At 43.4% G+C, this 16,607-nt stretch overlaps 1 long non-coding RNA gene across 1 annotated transcript in view; it reads right to left on the bottom strand.

Annotated features, from left to right (window-relative positions):
- Positions 1-3,213: 3,213 nt before the first annotated feature.
- Positions 3,214-16,607, bottom strand: part of LOC134758306 (uncharacterized) — a 33,145-nt gene continuing 19,751 nt past the window's right edge. Inside the window, exon 2 of the long non-coding RNA XR_010133352.1 lies at positions 3,214-4,178. This is a non-coding gene — a long non-coding RNA (uncharacterized lncRNA). The remainder of the gene's footprint in view (positions 4,179-16,607) is intronic.

Here is a 16,607-nt window from a genome sequence, read left to right as displayed (position 1 = left end):
TCTACCTGAGAGGCTGAGTGGGGAGGATTGCTTGAGTCCTGGAGGGTGAGGCTGCAGTGAGCAGTGATCATGCCACTGTACTCCAGCCTGGGCGATCGAGCGAGACCGTATCTCAAAAAAAAAAAAAAAAAAAAAAAAAGTGTGTCAAATTAGCTAGGCCACAGTACCCAGAAATTTGATCAAACATTGTTCTAGGTGTTTCTGTGAAGGTATTTTTTAGATAAGATTAACAGTAAACTTGGAATAAAGCAGATTATTCTCCATAATCTAGGCAGGCTTTCTCCGATCAGTTGAAGGCCTTAATGGAAAAAGACTAATCCAGAAGGACAGGAAATTCTGCCAATATACTTACTGCCTTTGAACTCAAACTGAAACCGTTCTCTGGGTCTCCAGCCTGCCAGCCTACCCTACAGATTACATATACACATCCTGTTGGTGCTGTTCCTCTGGAGAGCCCTGGCATCATCATCATCATCATTATTATTATTATTATTTAAGATGGATTCTCTCTCTTGTCACCCAGGCTGGAGTGCAGTGGCATGATCTCGGCTCACTGCAACTCCGCCTCCTGGGTCCAAACGATTTTCCTGCCTCAGCCTCCAAGTAGCTCAGATTACAGGCACCCACCACCAAACCTGGCTAATTTTTGGATTTTTAGTAGAGACGAGATTTCACCATGTTGGCCAGGCTGGGTCTCGAACTCCTGACCTCAGGTGATCCACCTGCCTCAGCCTCCCAAAGTCCTGGGATTACAGGCCTGAGCCATCGCCCTCGGCCAGCGCTGGCATTATAATACACTATTCATTGGTCCCAGTCACCAGAGGTCCTCCCTTAGGCCTCAGGGTCTTGGCAGTGGTGCCAGAGCTGAGGCAATTACTCCCCTAGACAGAGGAGGATAGCTGGGGTTGCCTTTCCACCCACCTTACTGTAAACAAACTATCAGTCAACCACTGAAGAAGCATTTCTGAACCTTCAATTTTTTATTAATCCCTTGGCAAAGGAAGGTTGAACAGTTCAGTCTCAGTGTGAATTGCTTTGAGAGATGAAGGGGAAAGAAACAAGAAGAATTCCTTAGCTTCCCAAGTTAACACAGTACTGGAGGCTGGTGTTGTGTAGGAGTTAGAGCCATTCCTCTAAAGTACTGCGCAGAATTCTAAAGTGTCTATCACGTTGTTCATGTGTGGTTACCAATTGCTGTGTAACAAACTGCTCCAAAATTCAGTGGCTTAAAATTATAACTATTTTATTTGTTCACGATTCTGAGGGTCAGCAATTTATATTGGGCTCAACGGGGTGGTTCTTCTGCTTGGTCTCTTTTGGAGTAACTTATGCAGCTACTGTCACCTAGGAGTATAACTGGAACCATCATTCTGGATGGCCAATATGTCTGGCAGTTGGTACTGGCTATTGGCTGGGCCGCCTGTCTCCATGCGAGTTCTCATCTTCAAGATGGTTAGCCCTGGCTTCCTTACCTGGTGGCCCTGTGTTCTAAGATGATAGAAATGAAAGCTGCAACAAGGTATCTTAAGGACTGGGCTTGGAAGTTACCAAAATATCACTTCCGTTGTATTCTTTTCTTAGAGAAAGTTGCAAAGCCTTCCTAGATTAAAGGCAAGGAGAAATAGATTCCATCACTTGATGGGAAGCAGTACAAAGTCACGTTGCAAAGAGATGTTCGACCTGATGTGAGGATTTACTACAGCCAACTTTGTAAACGGTCTACCATGCCCACTAAGCAAATTAAACTAGCAAATGCAGTGGGTGAGTTATGTCTGAATATATCAGGGAAGGTGATGAACACAATCGTGATCAGATCCAGAGATCAGAGGGGAATCTCTTGGACATGTGAGGACATTGCTGTTTATTATACCATTTGATTGAGAACTGGGCAGGGAAGGCTTGTTGGACTCTGCCTGATTCAAAGTCTAGTCTACAGATTTTTTCCTGTGAAATTAGATATTTGCCTCATCTCTGCTACAGCACAGCTGGAGGCAGCTGGTAGGGCCGGCTAACTTACGTTCTTAGATTTTCTTTGGCAGAAATTAATTTTTTTCTTTAGAATTTTTTTGTCTCCAAGGCTCAGTCTTTGGGTTAATATCGCAGATGCACAATTCATAAATTTGTTCCTCTTGGTTCATTGTTTCAAAATGAAACTTTTAATAGATTCTAAAGCCTTAATAAGAGTGCTGCCTGGTTACATAATGAAGTTACTATGGTTGACAGATAGTAATTTATTATTATCATTGTCCTTGATAAGAGTTATGCCTTGCATAGTGGGTGCGTAATAAATATTAGCTATAACAACATAGTTTGTCCCTTTGTGTCTCATCATAATGCATATTCTTCTATTATCACCGTGCCTGTTTTCTGTTAATTTTATCAATGATATGTAGAGGGGAACTATAGCTGTGTGACGTTATTATTGTTAGTTTAAATGTCCTAATTTATCCTGCCACTGTGTTTCATTTAGCATAACAAAGTCACAATATTTTTCTGTCCCCGCAGTGAAAGACTGTAGTAAGCTGATGTTACTAACAAGAGACAATTATTAGCTTCCTCAAGAATATTACCCTATACGCACTACTAAGCGTTCCAGGAGGATTAATAATTCTACAAATTTTGGACAGGACAAAGTAGCGGCAAAGCGAGATAGGGCTGTTTTAACACTTGTCCTTGGCCCATTTGCATATCTATCACTGGTAATTTGTTAATGCTGCTTGTGTTTCAGTCTGTGGTCATGCCGAGAATTAATGCACTCGACTAGCTGATACGCCCAGTTGCAAAGTGAGAACTAGGCAAGTCCGAACATTCGATGACTCTGGCAATCATGAGGCCTGCATTCAAGAGCAGCTTCTTTGCAGGGTGATGCTTTTCTGAAAAGTCAGCAGTGAAATGGCAGATTATAAGCATGGTTCACTGATGTTCAAGGCTTTCTTTCTCCGATAAGAAGAGCTATTCTGGCACTTGAAATTGCAGAATATTTTGTTTGTTTGTTTTGTTTCTTTGTTGTTGTTGGGAACATGCAGAGAGAAGGCGAGGGTATTTAACATTCGACAGAGAATTGCTGAAAGTCAGAGGTTGGTCAATGGGGGCTGGGAAGGCTTTGATTGACAAACTAAGTGTCCAAAAGAAATGAAAACCTGAAACATCAGAGAACATCTGTACATTGATTGTACTGGACACCCTAATCAACCTGCATATATGTATGTGTTAAAACATGTAATTATTTTAATACATTCCCAGTGAATTCTGCCACTTAGGAGAACTTTAGATAAATCACAAGGAGGCAAATATTGATATAACGTTAACTTGAAGTTGGCATTTGGCTGTTATTATTAAACATGTATGAAGTATCTAGTTCAATCATTCATCAGTTCAATTTTGTCAATCAACAAATAATTACTGAAGGTCTCATATGTGCCACATGCGTGGTAGGTTTCTGGAATTCCAGAGGAGTTTGCAGTCTAGAGGAGAAGAAAGAAAAGCAAGCGGGCAGTCTCAATACGATAGTATTTATGGTAGGGGGTCTGGATAGGCATCTCTGGAGGAAGTGACCTCCCTGGGAGGTGAGGATGAAGGTGGAAGGAGAGCCAGGTCTCGGGGGATTAAGACCCAAGCTCCGGAGTTTGGACAATGGAAGGCATTGAAGGCTTAAGAAAGGAAGTGGCATGATCAGGCTGCAGTTTGAAAAGACTATTCTGCTTGCAGTGGGAAGGATGGCTTAGCGAGGCGGCTTAGATTGGTTTGCCAAGATGCTGAGCCAGAAACGGGGCTCCTTGGGCAAGCAATTTCTTGAGGGAGTGCTTTCAAGTGAAACCTGTAAGGGTGTGAGGAAAACGCAAATAGGACAGGCTCAGAGGAGGTTTGGCCTCAGCTTGATCCTGTGGTAGCTCTGGGGCATGTATGGGGACACAGATTGCCCTCTTGAGCGAGGCAAGAGGGCTAGTCTTTGTGCTGGCCCCAGCGGGAAGGCAAACCTCCCCAGCTTTTCCAAGTGAGTGGTGCTTTTCTCCCAGGGCAAGTCTCAGGAGAAGGGAACAGCTGTGTTGTTAACAGGCAGCATTCACAGCAGCGGGGGCATGGGTGCCTCAGTCCAGGCAGGAAGAGCCGAAGAGAGCAGGAACAGCCATTTAAGGGGCTCTTGACGTCCTCCACATGGGGGAGATTGCTTTCTATTGCTGGAAAGGAAAGGACAAATCAGTTCCTCTAATGGAAAATGCATTAGGCTTTCTCTAGAGAGCCCCCTAAGGAAGGAGAAAGAGCAACAGGACATTACCAGCAGTTTGGCTGAGGGCAAGACCTAAGAGGTGTATCCATCAACCATAAAGAAAAGAGACCCAGGGTTCAGAATTAATCAGAGGGAAGGGAGTAGGATTTGAGTAACACAGAGTGTGACAGGAGAGGCAGGGGCAAGGCTGTGCCAACCTTCTAAAAATAAATAATTCCCTCCTGTTTCCTTCAGAGGTGCACGAGGTAATTTGCAAACATTTGTAGGCAAGTTTTCACCGGGCTGAACCGCAGGCAAAGCTCCCACTGACTTCACAGGGAGCTCCCGGGGGACACACAGCAAGGTGAGGCCTTGGTTCTGGATAATTAAGACTTATGGCACCCTTGTTAGCAAAGAAATCCCAGTGCACATCATTGAAATGCAGCAGGCCTGCAGGCCTGCAGCCCCTCGGCGGCCCACGGCCATTAGAAGCCCACTTGAGCCAACATTAATTTTGCTATCCTTCACTTTCTAAAATCAGAGGATGACATCACTTTGATTAAGAGGGACAATCATGTTACAGACAATCAGTACAGTCAGCCTGTGCTGGTTGGTGTCCTCACAGCCGCTCACTGATGATGGGGCTGGTGCTCTACGGAACAGCAAGAAATAGGAGTTCATTGAGGTCGACTCTAATTCCACTGTCGCCTTCTGAGCAGGTGAAATTCTCCCCAGACACCCCACCTGCACTCTTTTCTTATATTTTCCTCCTTTTCTGCTTCCCTTTGTGTCCCCTTCTATAAGACACAAAGGTGCTCATGGGCAGTCAGGCCTGGGTGGGAGGAAATCTCTGTGGAACACTCTTACCCTCTTCTGGATTAGGGTGTTGGAGGGATGAGTACATGAATTAGCAGATCTGTATCAAGGAGCACCATGTGCAGGGTGCGTGCCGGCCGCTAGGAAGGGTATGAAGAATTCTATAACACATTCCTAACCCTCAAAGAGCCTAAAATCTTGCCGAAGAGGCATATCTCTATAAGACACCCAGCAACTGTGGTTAGCAGCACACCTTTAGACCAGACGGCCTGGATTTGAATCTTGGCTCTACCACACTGGCTGTGTCACCTTACACAAACAATGTCTCTCTGCCTCAGTTTTCTCATCTTTAAAATAGGTATGACAGTAATACCTGCCTCGCAGCATATTTGTGAGAAAATGAAAACTTAATGGCCAGGCATGGTGGCTCACGCTTGTAATCTTAGCACCTTGGGAGGCTGAGGCAGGAGGATCGCTAGGGGCCAGGAGTTTGAAACCAGCCTGTGCCACATAGTGAGACCCTGTCTCTACAAAATATACAAAAAATAAATAAATAAAATAAAAAAATAAATTAGCTGAGCGTGGCAATGTACACCTGTAGTCTCAGCTACTCAGGAGGCTGAAGAGGGAGGATCACTTGAACCTGGGAGCTCGAGACTGCAGTGAGCTGTGATTCCACCATTGCACTCCAACACGGGTGACACAGTGAGACCTTGTCTCAAAAGAAAAAAATTAATGAAAGAGCTTAAAACATGGCCATTGCTCAATAACTGTGAAGAAAGCAACAGATATTTATAGAGTATTTACTGTGCTAAGTGCTTTGTATGCTTTATGTAATCTAATCTGCAAACAACATATGCGGTGGGTACCACCATTATCACCATTTTACCAACGAATTGAGGCTCAGACAAGTTAAGTAAGTTCTACAAAACCACAAGGCCAGGAAGTGATGGAGCTGGAATTTGTAACCAGGGCCAAGGCACTTAGCTGTTATTCTATAATGTGTCATTTATAAGAAAACCAATGAGGACCAAGTGTTTCAGATACTTTGAGAACAAAGAGCTCCTTGGGAAGTGAAGCAATGGAGGAGGGCTTCTGCTGAGTCTTCCATTTGCAGGTAGGAGGTTCATTCATTACAGTCAATATTTATTGAGCACATAGTACAATTAAGCATAGAGCTGGAGACATCGTGAGTGATGCGTGGTGTCACCTTGAAGTTGCAAGGGGAAGAAGAATAAATTAATCAAATAGGAGAGGAGAAGGGAGGGGGGCTCTGGAAGGATCAGGAGCTTGAAGAGGGATTAAGTGAGTCCCTTAGGGATGGAAAGATGTGGAAGAAGGGAGGGGAGCAGGAAAGGCTTTCTAGGGAGGTGGGATCTTGAGAGCACAGCCTGGGCAAAGGCTCAGGTATGAGACAGCCTAAGAAAACCCTGAGCATGTACACGTCTGAAGCCACCGATGGAGGTGGGTAGGATGGTGAGAGATCATTGTAGTGGCTAGCACCCTTTGAGTTGTCATAATGTGTTAAGCACTTAGCAATATCACTTCTATTCTTTCCCTGGAGTGGGCAAACCGTGGCCTGCAGGCCAAATCGAGCCCACCATCTGTTTTTGCTGGCAGGTGAGCTAAGAATGATTTTTACAGGTGTAACACTTGAAATTGATTTTGATGATAGGGAATACTAACTTCAAATGCTAATTAAAGAAAATGTTATCCTCCTCACAAAGAATTCTGTTGTTCTCATTAGTAGGCCTGAATTAAAAAAAAATTGTCCTTGGTCAGGTGCAGAGGCTCACCCCTGTAATCCAAGAACTCTGGGAGGCCAAGGCAGGAGGATCACTTGATTCCAGGAGTTTGGGACCAGCCTGGGCAACATATCAAGACCCCACCTCTATTCTATAAATAAATGAATAAAATTGTCCTCAATTAATAATACTTTTTTCTGGCTTTATTGAGGTACAATTTGCAAATGAAACTTGTATATATTGAAGATATACAATATGATGATTTGGTATACATTGTGAAATGATTACCACAATCGAATTAACATGTCCATCACCTCACATAGTAACTATTTTTTGTGTGTGTGTAGTGGTGATACTAGAGATCTATTCTCAGCAGATTTCAGGTTTACAATACAGTACTATTAACTAGAGTACATCCTGTACTCTAGAACCCCAGAACTTACTCATCTTATAAGCAAAAGTTTGTACCCTTCGACCAACATCTCAGCATTCCCCCACTCCTAGCCCTTGGCAATCACCCTTCTACTCTCTCTATGAGTTCCAATTATTATTGTATTTTGAATTTTACCAGTAAAAACGTTGTGGATCTTTATTTTTTCTCTAGTTTTATAAATACCTACATAGTAGCCTCAATTTTGCTTCTTGACTTGCAACACCAGAAATATGTACTATCTAGCCCTTTGTAGCAAAAACTTGCCAGCCCTGTTCTTTTCTCTTTTCTTTTCCTCTCTTTTCTTTACTTTCTTTCTTTCTTTTTTTTTTTTTTTTTTTGAGATGGAGTCTCACTCTGTTGCCCAGGCTGAAGTGCAATGGAGCGATCTTGGCTCATGGCAACCTCTGCCTCCTGGGTTCAAGTGATTCTCCTGCCTCAGCCTCCTGAGTAGCTGGGATTACAGGCACCTGCCACCACGCCTGGCTAATTTTTGTATTTTTAGTAGAGATGGGGTTTCGTCATGTTGGCCAGTCTGGTCTCGAACTCCTGATCTCAAGTGATCTGCCCACTTCGGCCTCCTAAAGTGCTGGGATTACAGGCATGAGCCACTACGCCCAGCTAGGCATTGTTCTTAAGGATAAGGGAACTGAGGCAGAGGGAGGATAAAATGATGTCATTCAGGTCACAGAACTAAGACTGGGTGGAGGCAGGACTTGAACGCAGGTTATCTGGACTGGGGCCCAATGCTCTGAGCCCACTTCCACCTGGTGTTTACAGAAGTCCAAGGAAGAAACTAAGGGCCAAACTAGGTCAAGAGGGGAGGGAATGGAGCAGGCAAAAGTGCCCGAATGTGGAGACAAGCAAGAAGGAGGCGTCCTGCTGGGCCAGGCTTCTCTGGCTGATCCAATATGTCATGGGCCTGAGCGGGTGGCCGTGGGCACAAAAGACTTGTTTCCCGTGGCAGAGAAGAATTCCTGGCTGCTATGGGCCGCAGGTTTTTCATGTGGATGATTGGAAACATTTACAGTGCTGCAGGAAATGCTGGAGGAACAGCAGGTCTGGTGGACTGAGTGTGGGACAGAGGGGATGATCAGCTTGGATGAGTTGAGCTGGAGATGCCTGGGGCATAAGTAGGTGGAGGAGAGTGGAGAAAAGAGTTTGGGCTCTGGAGCCAGGTGCAGAGTTGGGAGTCGTTGCGATGGGGGCTGAAATGGGGGAGACTGGAAAGAAATCATTCCCTCTGCTAACAGGAGTTGAAAGGTTCACCTGCTCAGAATGGAGGTAGGGGCAGAGCGCTTTCTCATCTTTGAACTCTGCGGTGGACAGGGATGGGGGTCATGTTCCTGGGTTCAGTGGATCCTGAAGAAGGAAACAAAGTTATTTCTGAAATGGGTTATCTGTGTCATTGTATGATCTCTCTTGTCACACACACAAGACACATACACGCCAAAGATCATAAAAGATGTATTTTTAAAGCCCCAGTGTGTACATTAACTTACGTAGAATAACCTGATTAGCTTTGAAGGCTGTTGGCTTAAAGAGAATGAAGATTTCCAAGTAAAAGCAGAGGAGGAATGCTCGATGTCATTGAGAACTCAAGGAGAATTTCCTTCCAGTGAAGTTTCAAAAAAACCAAAGGAAGAAGCAGCCTCTGATTATATAATTTCTACCTGGGCAAGTAAAAATCTTCGATTATCTATTTATGTCCTGCCAATTCCAGGGCCCAGAGGAAATCAATCCAGTCTAAAAGAAACTAATTTTGACCACCTCTCCTTTTCCTCTCTCGTTTCATGGCCTCGTTAACCTCGAGGAGTTTGCCTTTGAGTGCTTCAGGCTAATGTGGGAGTCCACGTAGGCAGATTCTGGAGGAGCAGGCGAGACCAGAGAGGAAGGAACTGAGACGCAGGGAAAGAAACAGTGATGCCACTGCCCAACCAGGGATTTGCCAGCCGAGAAGATTCTTTTTGTTTTTTGTTTGTTATGGTTTTTTTTTTTTTTTTTTTTTTTTTGAGATAGGGTCTTGCTCCGTCACCCAGGCTGGAGTGCAGGGGTGCAATCATGGCTTGCTGTAGCCTTGACCTCCTGGGCTCGGGCAATCCTCCCGCCTCAGCCTTCAGAGTAGCTGAGACTACAAGCACACACCACCATGCCTGGCTAATTTTTTTTTTTTTTAACAGATATTACTTCTTGCTATGTTGCCCAGGCTGGTCTCGAACTCCTGGGCTCAAGTGGTCCTCCCACCCTGGCCTCCGAAAATGTTGAGATTACAGGTGTGAGCCACTGTGCCTGGCCTGAGAGATTCTTATAAGCCTAGTGTTTCCTCAAGAATTCTTGGAGTAAATAAGGAAAAATATATGAGGCTGCCTGAAGTTTTAGAGGGAGTGAGGGTTCACCACTCACACATTTTAGAGGGAGTGAGGGCCTCATAACTGCACATCTGCCCCCCCATCCCTAGTTCTGTTTGCCCTGTTGTCTTACTCACTCATTTGCAGGAAGAGCAGTATCTGGAAAGTGGGTGCTGCTGGAAACCTGAGGATGTGGCAGGCTTCAACTCATAACAGGGTGTCCATCTCAAACGCACATTTGACCTTCTCCTTGGATAAACAATGTAGAAGTAGGCCCGGGGATACGTGTCATTTCATGAACCTGATCCTGCCCAGATTTACTTCTATGAACGATCTTCGAACAGGCACTTTGAAAAACTGCAGCCATACTTTGAGGCCGCTGGGGTCCCACTGCATAGATTACCCCTTCAGTGTTCTAAATGGAACTGGGGATCAAATCAACAACGTGTAGGAAATGTATTTAAAAAGGGAAAAGGTGTAACATGGTCTCACATCTCATAAGAGAATGAGATTTTCATGAGATGTCTTTGAAAGAGAAAATGCTTGTACAAAACACACAACAGCTGTATCAACTAAAACAATTATCTTTTGTGATTCATAGGGGGCATATCACGTAGGTGGAGCAGAGATTTGTATATTTATCTCTGAACTTGATTTGATTTTAATGTTATTCTGTCACTTATGCACAGTTCCCAAATGTCTTGTCAGGAAGAGCCAGTTATTAAGCCGCCGAAAGTGTCTTATAAAAATAGCAGACAATCTAAACTGTGAATCATTCCACGGAGCCCCAGTGGTGTGAGCACAAGCAGATTCTGCCATGAGTTAAACAACTGTGCAAACGTGTGCTCCACATCCTTTCTGTGCCTGAGTCAGTGCTAACCCTGGGGTGAACGAAGATTAATGAAGTGTAGCCTGTGTCTGAAAAGAGTTCACATCCCAGTGAGAAAGGAGCAAACAGATTTTTTAAATACTATATACAAGAAGGTTAAACTATTGGAGATGAATTAGAAGGGATCACTCTGAAGTGGTGTTGATGAAGTATGGTTCTGTACAAAGTGCTATGAGAACATGGAAGAAGGAAAATGAAGCTAACCTGAGGATGCCTGGCAAACTTCAAGGCAGAGACATTTGAATGGTCCCTTGAAGCATGAGTAACAGTTTGAAAGCAGCAAGGGAGTTTTTTCAGCAGGGGGAGCAACACGGAGTAAGGTTTGGAGGCATGACTCTGCACAGCTAATGAGGGATCAGAGAAGAGCTTTGTATAGCTGGACAGCAGGGTGTATGTGACAGGGACAAGGGGTGAGGCTGGGAAAGAAAGCAGGAGTGTTTGGGCAGAGCCAGTGTGAAAAGGAGCCCAGAAGATTCTCAGGTTAGGAAAGGTGCAAGGAGATTGGTGTTTTACATGGATTCTTCTGATGGTCTCTGAGCTGCAGAGCCGGGCAGCTCAATGAGGGCCATCTTTAATATGATACATGGTGTTGTCATTGTTTTACTTACTAACTCAGAAGATTAGCCCATTTCCTAATGTCCTTTGCTTAATGTCAGGGAGTGATTATACTTTAAAACGGAGGTTGGCGAACTATAGCCATATCAAATTTGGCCCACCACCTACTTTTGTCAATAAAGTTTTACTGGACCACAGCCATGACCATTCATTTCATGTTGTCTATGGCTGATCATTGCTCTAGGACTGACTTCACAGCAGAGTTGAATAGCTGCAACAGAGACAGATGAACAAGACCTGAAATATTTATGATGTGGTGCTTTACAGGAAAAGTTTGCTGATCCTTGACTTCTGGTTCTCCAAAGTCATTGCCATCTTTCCCATCAGACCAGAAACTTGGAAGACAACCTGGAAGCTTTGCCTTATTACCTTCTGTACTGCTTACCTCTGCCTTTATCAAGTGGCCAAATTCAACTGCTCTCACAAAGTCAGTTGTGGAGCATAGGGTAGAGGATCACATTAAAAAAAAAGAGAGAGAGAGAGAGAGAGACAGAGAGACAGTGAGTTCTAGAAACTGGGCAAGTCCTGTCAAGCCACTCCATCTCTTCTCTGCAAGAGTCCCCATGTATGAGGTCAGCAGCCTTCCATGACCCCAAGTATACTGACTACAGCAGCATTCAAGAACCTTTTTATCATATTCTCATTGGCAGGACAGAACTGATTAGGTAGTTGTGTTAGTCAAACAGCTGCCTCCACAGCATGCGCATGAATAGGTTGACATCAATCTTAGGGAAATATCTAATGTGCTCCTATAAGACTGCAGACTCACTTCTGTCCTGTTCAGCATTCTTACTGGCATACATGAACCAGAAACCATGTTTCTCAATGCGGAGTTTGCCCATAGCGACAGGATGGAGGATGGCTAAAAGTGGCATTGATACGTCAGAATCCGTGTTCCAAAGAAATCTAGATGAACTAGAGTAGTGGTCAGAATGTACTCTCTGCCACAGAAGCAGTCTCTCCTAAGTGAAGAATGTGGGGCTCTAGCAAAGTATCTGATATTTTCAGATCCTGGGGCAAGAGTACAAATGGAGACCAGCCTGCCATACATCCAAATATCTGGAAGTTATAAATCAAGTCAACAAGCTAAACAAAATGGGTCTTATCCTCCTACCCTGACAAACAGAACTTCTTCACCACCTGGAAGTCAAGGTTCAAGATCAGAATTCTCTGACTCCTTGCAGTCTTAATGCTGTAACATGGCAGCGTGGGAGAGCAGCCCCTCGTCCCACCCCACCCCCAACTTTCAACCCTTATTTCTATTTTCTAGCCTGCTCCTGGATTGCTCCACAATGTGTCTCCAGTCACTTCCCCTTTACTGAACACCAATGATGTCTGTCATTTGGTGCCATTTGTTTGGCTCTGCTCTCCAGCTTCTCTCTTTAACTCCAATTCCTGTCTCTGATTAACTTGTTTCTAGCTTCTTCAGGCAATCCCTGGTCTCATGCTTATATTTGGCACAATCCCCAGAAAATAATGTCCCTGATGGAGTCACTCTTGGGCTTGGAAAAACAATCTGGTCAATTGCCACCTGCCTTCCAGCTCCTGGATCTTATATGATAATCCCTGACCCGCACCTTAGATGAAAACTGCTTCTTCCCACTCCCACCACCCATGCCAGTGGCTCTTGAACTTAAGCACAAAGGAGAACCACATATTTCAGCAAATCTGGGGCAGAAGTCCCACTGACAAGCAATATATTTATTTGAATTGTAGTGTTTTTATTTTCAAAAGGTCACATGCTTTAGAGAAAATGTTTTAATCATTGAAATATTATTTATGTATAACGTACCTTCTAAAAAGTACACAGAAAATAAACATACAGCTTAACAAATTATCATAAAATGTATAACTTCCAGATAAACAAATGCTTCACTATCTTCTCCCCAAAGGAAACCAACCACTCTTCTGACTGCTAATACTATTGTTTGGTTTTGCCTGTTTTTGAATTTTATGTAAATATAATCAAACACTACAGATTCCTTCGTATATGATTTCTTTCATTCAATATAATGTTTGTGAGATTCATCTGTGGTGCCATGTGTGGTCTTAGGTCACTCATTTTCATGCTGTATAGTATGCCATTATATGAGTACATCAACATTTGTTTATACATATCACTGTTGATGGGCGTTTAAGTTGTATCCAGTTGTTGGTTATTATATATAATCCTGCCATGAACAGTCTTACAAATATCTGTTGGTGCATGTGAGCATGAATTTGGGGCCATATATATCTAGAAGTGAATTACTGGATGATGGTTTTACATATTTCAACTTATTTCAACTCTTTGATAGTTCAAAGACCTTGGTTGAACCAACCTGCACTTCCATCTCCAGTCTATGGGAATTCTTTCTTGTTCCACATTTTCAGAATTTTTTTTTAATTCTTCTCCACGAGACAGTCATGTTCATTTCCATGTTGAAAATTTATAGAATTTTTTTGCCAAAAAGGGGAAATGAATCTTGTGGAAGATGTACCAAGTTTATTCCTGTGCCTTCAGCTGCCCCAAGTTGGAGTTCAGTTATCCATCAACCACATTGACCTCTTGGAGGTTCTTCTTTCGGTTTCATGACTTTCTAACCTTTTGCTAAACTGTTCACCACTTATGGAACAGCGTACCTCCTCTGTCCAGCATGGTACCTGCCACCTTATTGGCTGAGTCTGAAGACTGATTCACTGCTGACTTTCAATCCATTTTGAAAAGACAGCATTTATCTGGATAATGTTACTTTGATTAGAGGTTCATCTGATTGTGGCTTTGACTAGTCCCTAAGTCCTTCCAAGGTAACAGACCATGCACTTCTTTCATATGTACTTCCATCACCTGAAAAAATACTTGAGACCCCACGGGGAGCAATCAGTATTTGCTAACAGACTGCCTGGCTCAGTGTAGCTCAAAATCCATCTTTATTTTTATATGATAGTTTAAATGATTTAATGAGTGGCTGTCACTGACAAGGCACTTGGGGACTGTGCATAAAATGACACAATAATATAAAAATAAAGCTTTGCTCAGAGACTAATACACAGAACTGCCTTCCGTGTACATATTGCTCTTTATACTAGAGGAAACAATTCTTCCTTTGGTCAAGTGGAGTTGTTTTCATTGATAAAAATACGTAAATCCACATTCTCTCCTACTGCTTTATTTGAATGCTTACAAAAACAGGCATCATATATAATATTCATTTCAGCAATGAATATGCAGAAAGTGCTGCATCTCTTTATTTAGGAATTTTAAACATTGCAGTCATGTTCATCGTGGTGACTGTGGGCTTTTATATCTAAGACAGACTCATTTCTCAAAGTCATGTTTAAATATCTCAAATGGTAGTGTTGGCCTCTTGGGTATTGCACAACATACAACTGAAGAAGGAAGGTTAACCTCTCCAGAAAAAAAAAAAGAAAGTAAAGAAACGGTGCAGCTGTGGATATTTCATGTTTAGAAAGCAGCGGGGACAGGGGAAAGAAGAACAGAATTCTAGGGGAGCCAAGTTTGCAGTGAGAATCTGGATGTTGGCCTCATCTTAGAGCAGAGTGTGGGAGTTGTTCTCTAACTTAATGACGCTCTAAGTGAGGTATACACTTTTTTCTCAGTTCCATGTTTTATAGGCAAGATTTCTCTTCTGTTCCTTTCAATAATCTAAACTGACAATCTGAATGGTTAGCTGGACCCAAGCACATGCACAGTTTCATACCTGTGACATTGGCCCAGGTTTTAGATCTTAGGATAGTTTCATTCATTCATTCATTTGTTCTTTCATTCACTTGTTCATTTAAAAAAATTAAATGGCCAGGCAACAAATACGTACCCAGTACCTACTATATGCCAAGTGTTGTGCTTGGTGCTTAGGATACAATGATATGTCATAGCCAGACATTATTTAATTAAGTACACAACTGTAAAAGTGCATCAGTGGGAGTGCTCTGAAGAAACAAGTTGGTGCAGTGGAAATGTGTATTAGAAGGATTTGCCTTATCAGGGAGGTCTGGGAAGTGTCCTTGAGGAATGATGACTGAGGAAGTGATGATCTATATACGAGCCAGTGCCTTACCTAAGTGAAGTGGGCGGCGGGAATGGAAAACAAATGAAAACAGCTCGTGCAAAGGCCCTGTGGTGGGAAAGCATAATGCACACAAGGACTGGCATGAAGGTCAGTGTGGGAGGATGCGGGAGAGCAAAGGGTGTGGGCAGGGCCTTGTGGGCCCTTATGGAGTGTTGTCCTTTTCCTAACAGCAAAGTAGACCCACGTGGAAGAATCAGTGGAGGGCTGGGAAGGAGCCAGTTTTTCGGGGTGGGTTGTGGAAGCATACTCGGAAGCATACTGGAAAGTGTTTTAGAATTTCTTGTTCTTGCCTCGACAGAGTCCCTGGTTGGCATCTTGACTCAATTACAGTTGTCCCCCAATAGCTGTTGGCTGCCTAGCAGGCTGGTCTCCCAGTCCTGAGTGGATAATGGGGAGGATGCTGGGGTGGCGGAGGGACACACTCCAGTAGTCTGGCTCGGTTCTCATGTCTGCATACAATGAACAGCCTGTGCTTGGCTGCTTGCAGATCCAAGTGTGTTTAGCCGTAACAGTCTGACAGGGAAGCCTGGTTTCAACTTTAATAGAACACAAGGCACCCAACCAAGTTGGCATAATCTCTCTCCTGAGAGGTGATGTGTGGCCTTTGCGTGCCGGGCCTTCGATTTACAACCAGGATTAAATATAGATAAATTCAAAATGTAAATGCTCTTGATTCCATTTATAATTCTAATAATAAAATACATCATAATAGCATTTTCATACTCCAGATATTCAACATTTAGAGATTTAAAAGGTCTGAAAAAATCTTTTTGGGTCAAGCTATTGTAATTCATAGCATGCTAAGATAGCAATAAAACTCGTAGGGGCAGAATTGGGGGCCACGGGGTAGGAAGGGGGAAGGAAACTGTTCTGATTATTAACTGTGATCGTCATAGAGCTGGGTTTCAACCTTGGCACTCGTGACATTTTGGGGCATGCCATTCTTGGTTGTGGGGGTTGCCCTGTGCCTTGTATGATGTTGAACAACATCCCTGACGTTTATCCACCAGATGCCACTAACACACACCTCCCCCATCCCCAGTTGTGACAACCAAACGTGTCTCCAGACATTGCCAAATGTCTCCTGGGGGACAAAATCCCCCCGACTTTTGAACACTGTGTAGAGGATGCATAATTAGTACACCTGGTATAGAAGGTTTTGCGAAATAAAAACAAGCATTGCCAATAATTCGAGGATTGTTTTAAATAAGAAAAAAGTTCTGTACCATGTGGTTAGAGGTTTTCAACCTAAGATCAGTTTTGCTTTCCAAACTATTGAAAAGCCTAGCATGTACATGAAAATGCCTCCATTCCAGCCTCACTAGAAACTCCCAGCTGAGGGGCAGACCTCATTCCATTCAGTGAGGAAAGTGGAGCTTAGGATTCTGCAAGTCAACTTTTTAATTTAAAGTTTGAAATGCAAAAACAGCTTTGCTATTTCTTCATCTGCAGAGGAACAAAAAAGGAAACGGTTGTTTGCTCCCTGT

Source organism: Gorilla gorilla, chromosome 3 (assembly GCF_029281585.2).
Source record: "Gorilla gorilla gorilla isolate KB3781 chromosome 3, NHGRI_mGorGor1-v2.1_pri, whole genome shotgun sequence".
In the NCBI taxonomy this organism is placed as follows: Eukaryota; Metazoa; Chordata; class Mammalia; order Primates; family Hominidae; genus Gorilla; species Gorilla gorilla.
Note: the sequence above shows the minus strand (reverse complement) of the source record. Positions and strands in the feature narration are given on the sequence as shown.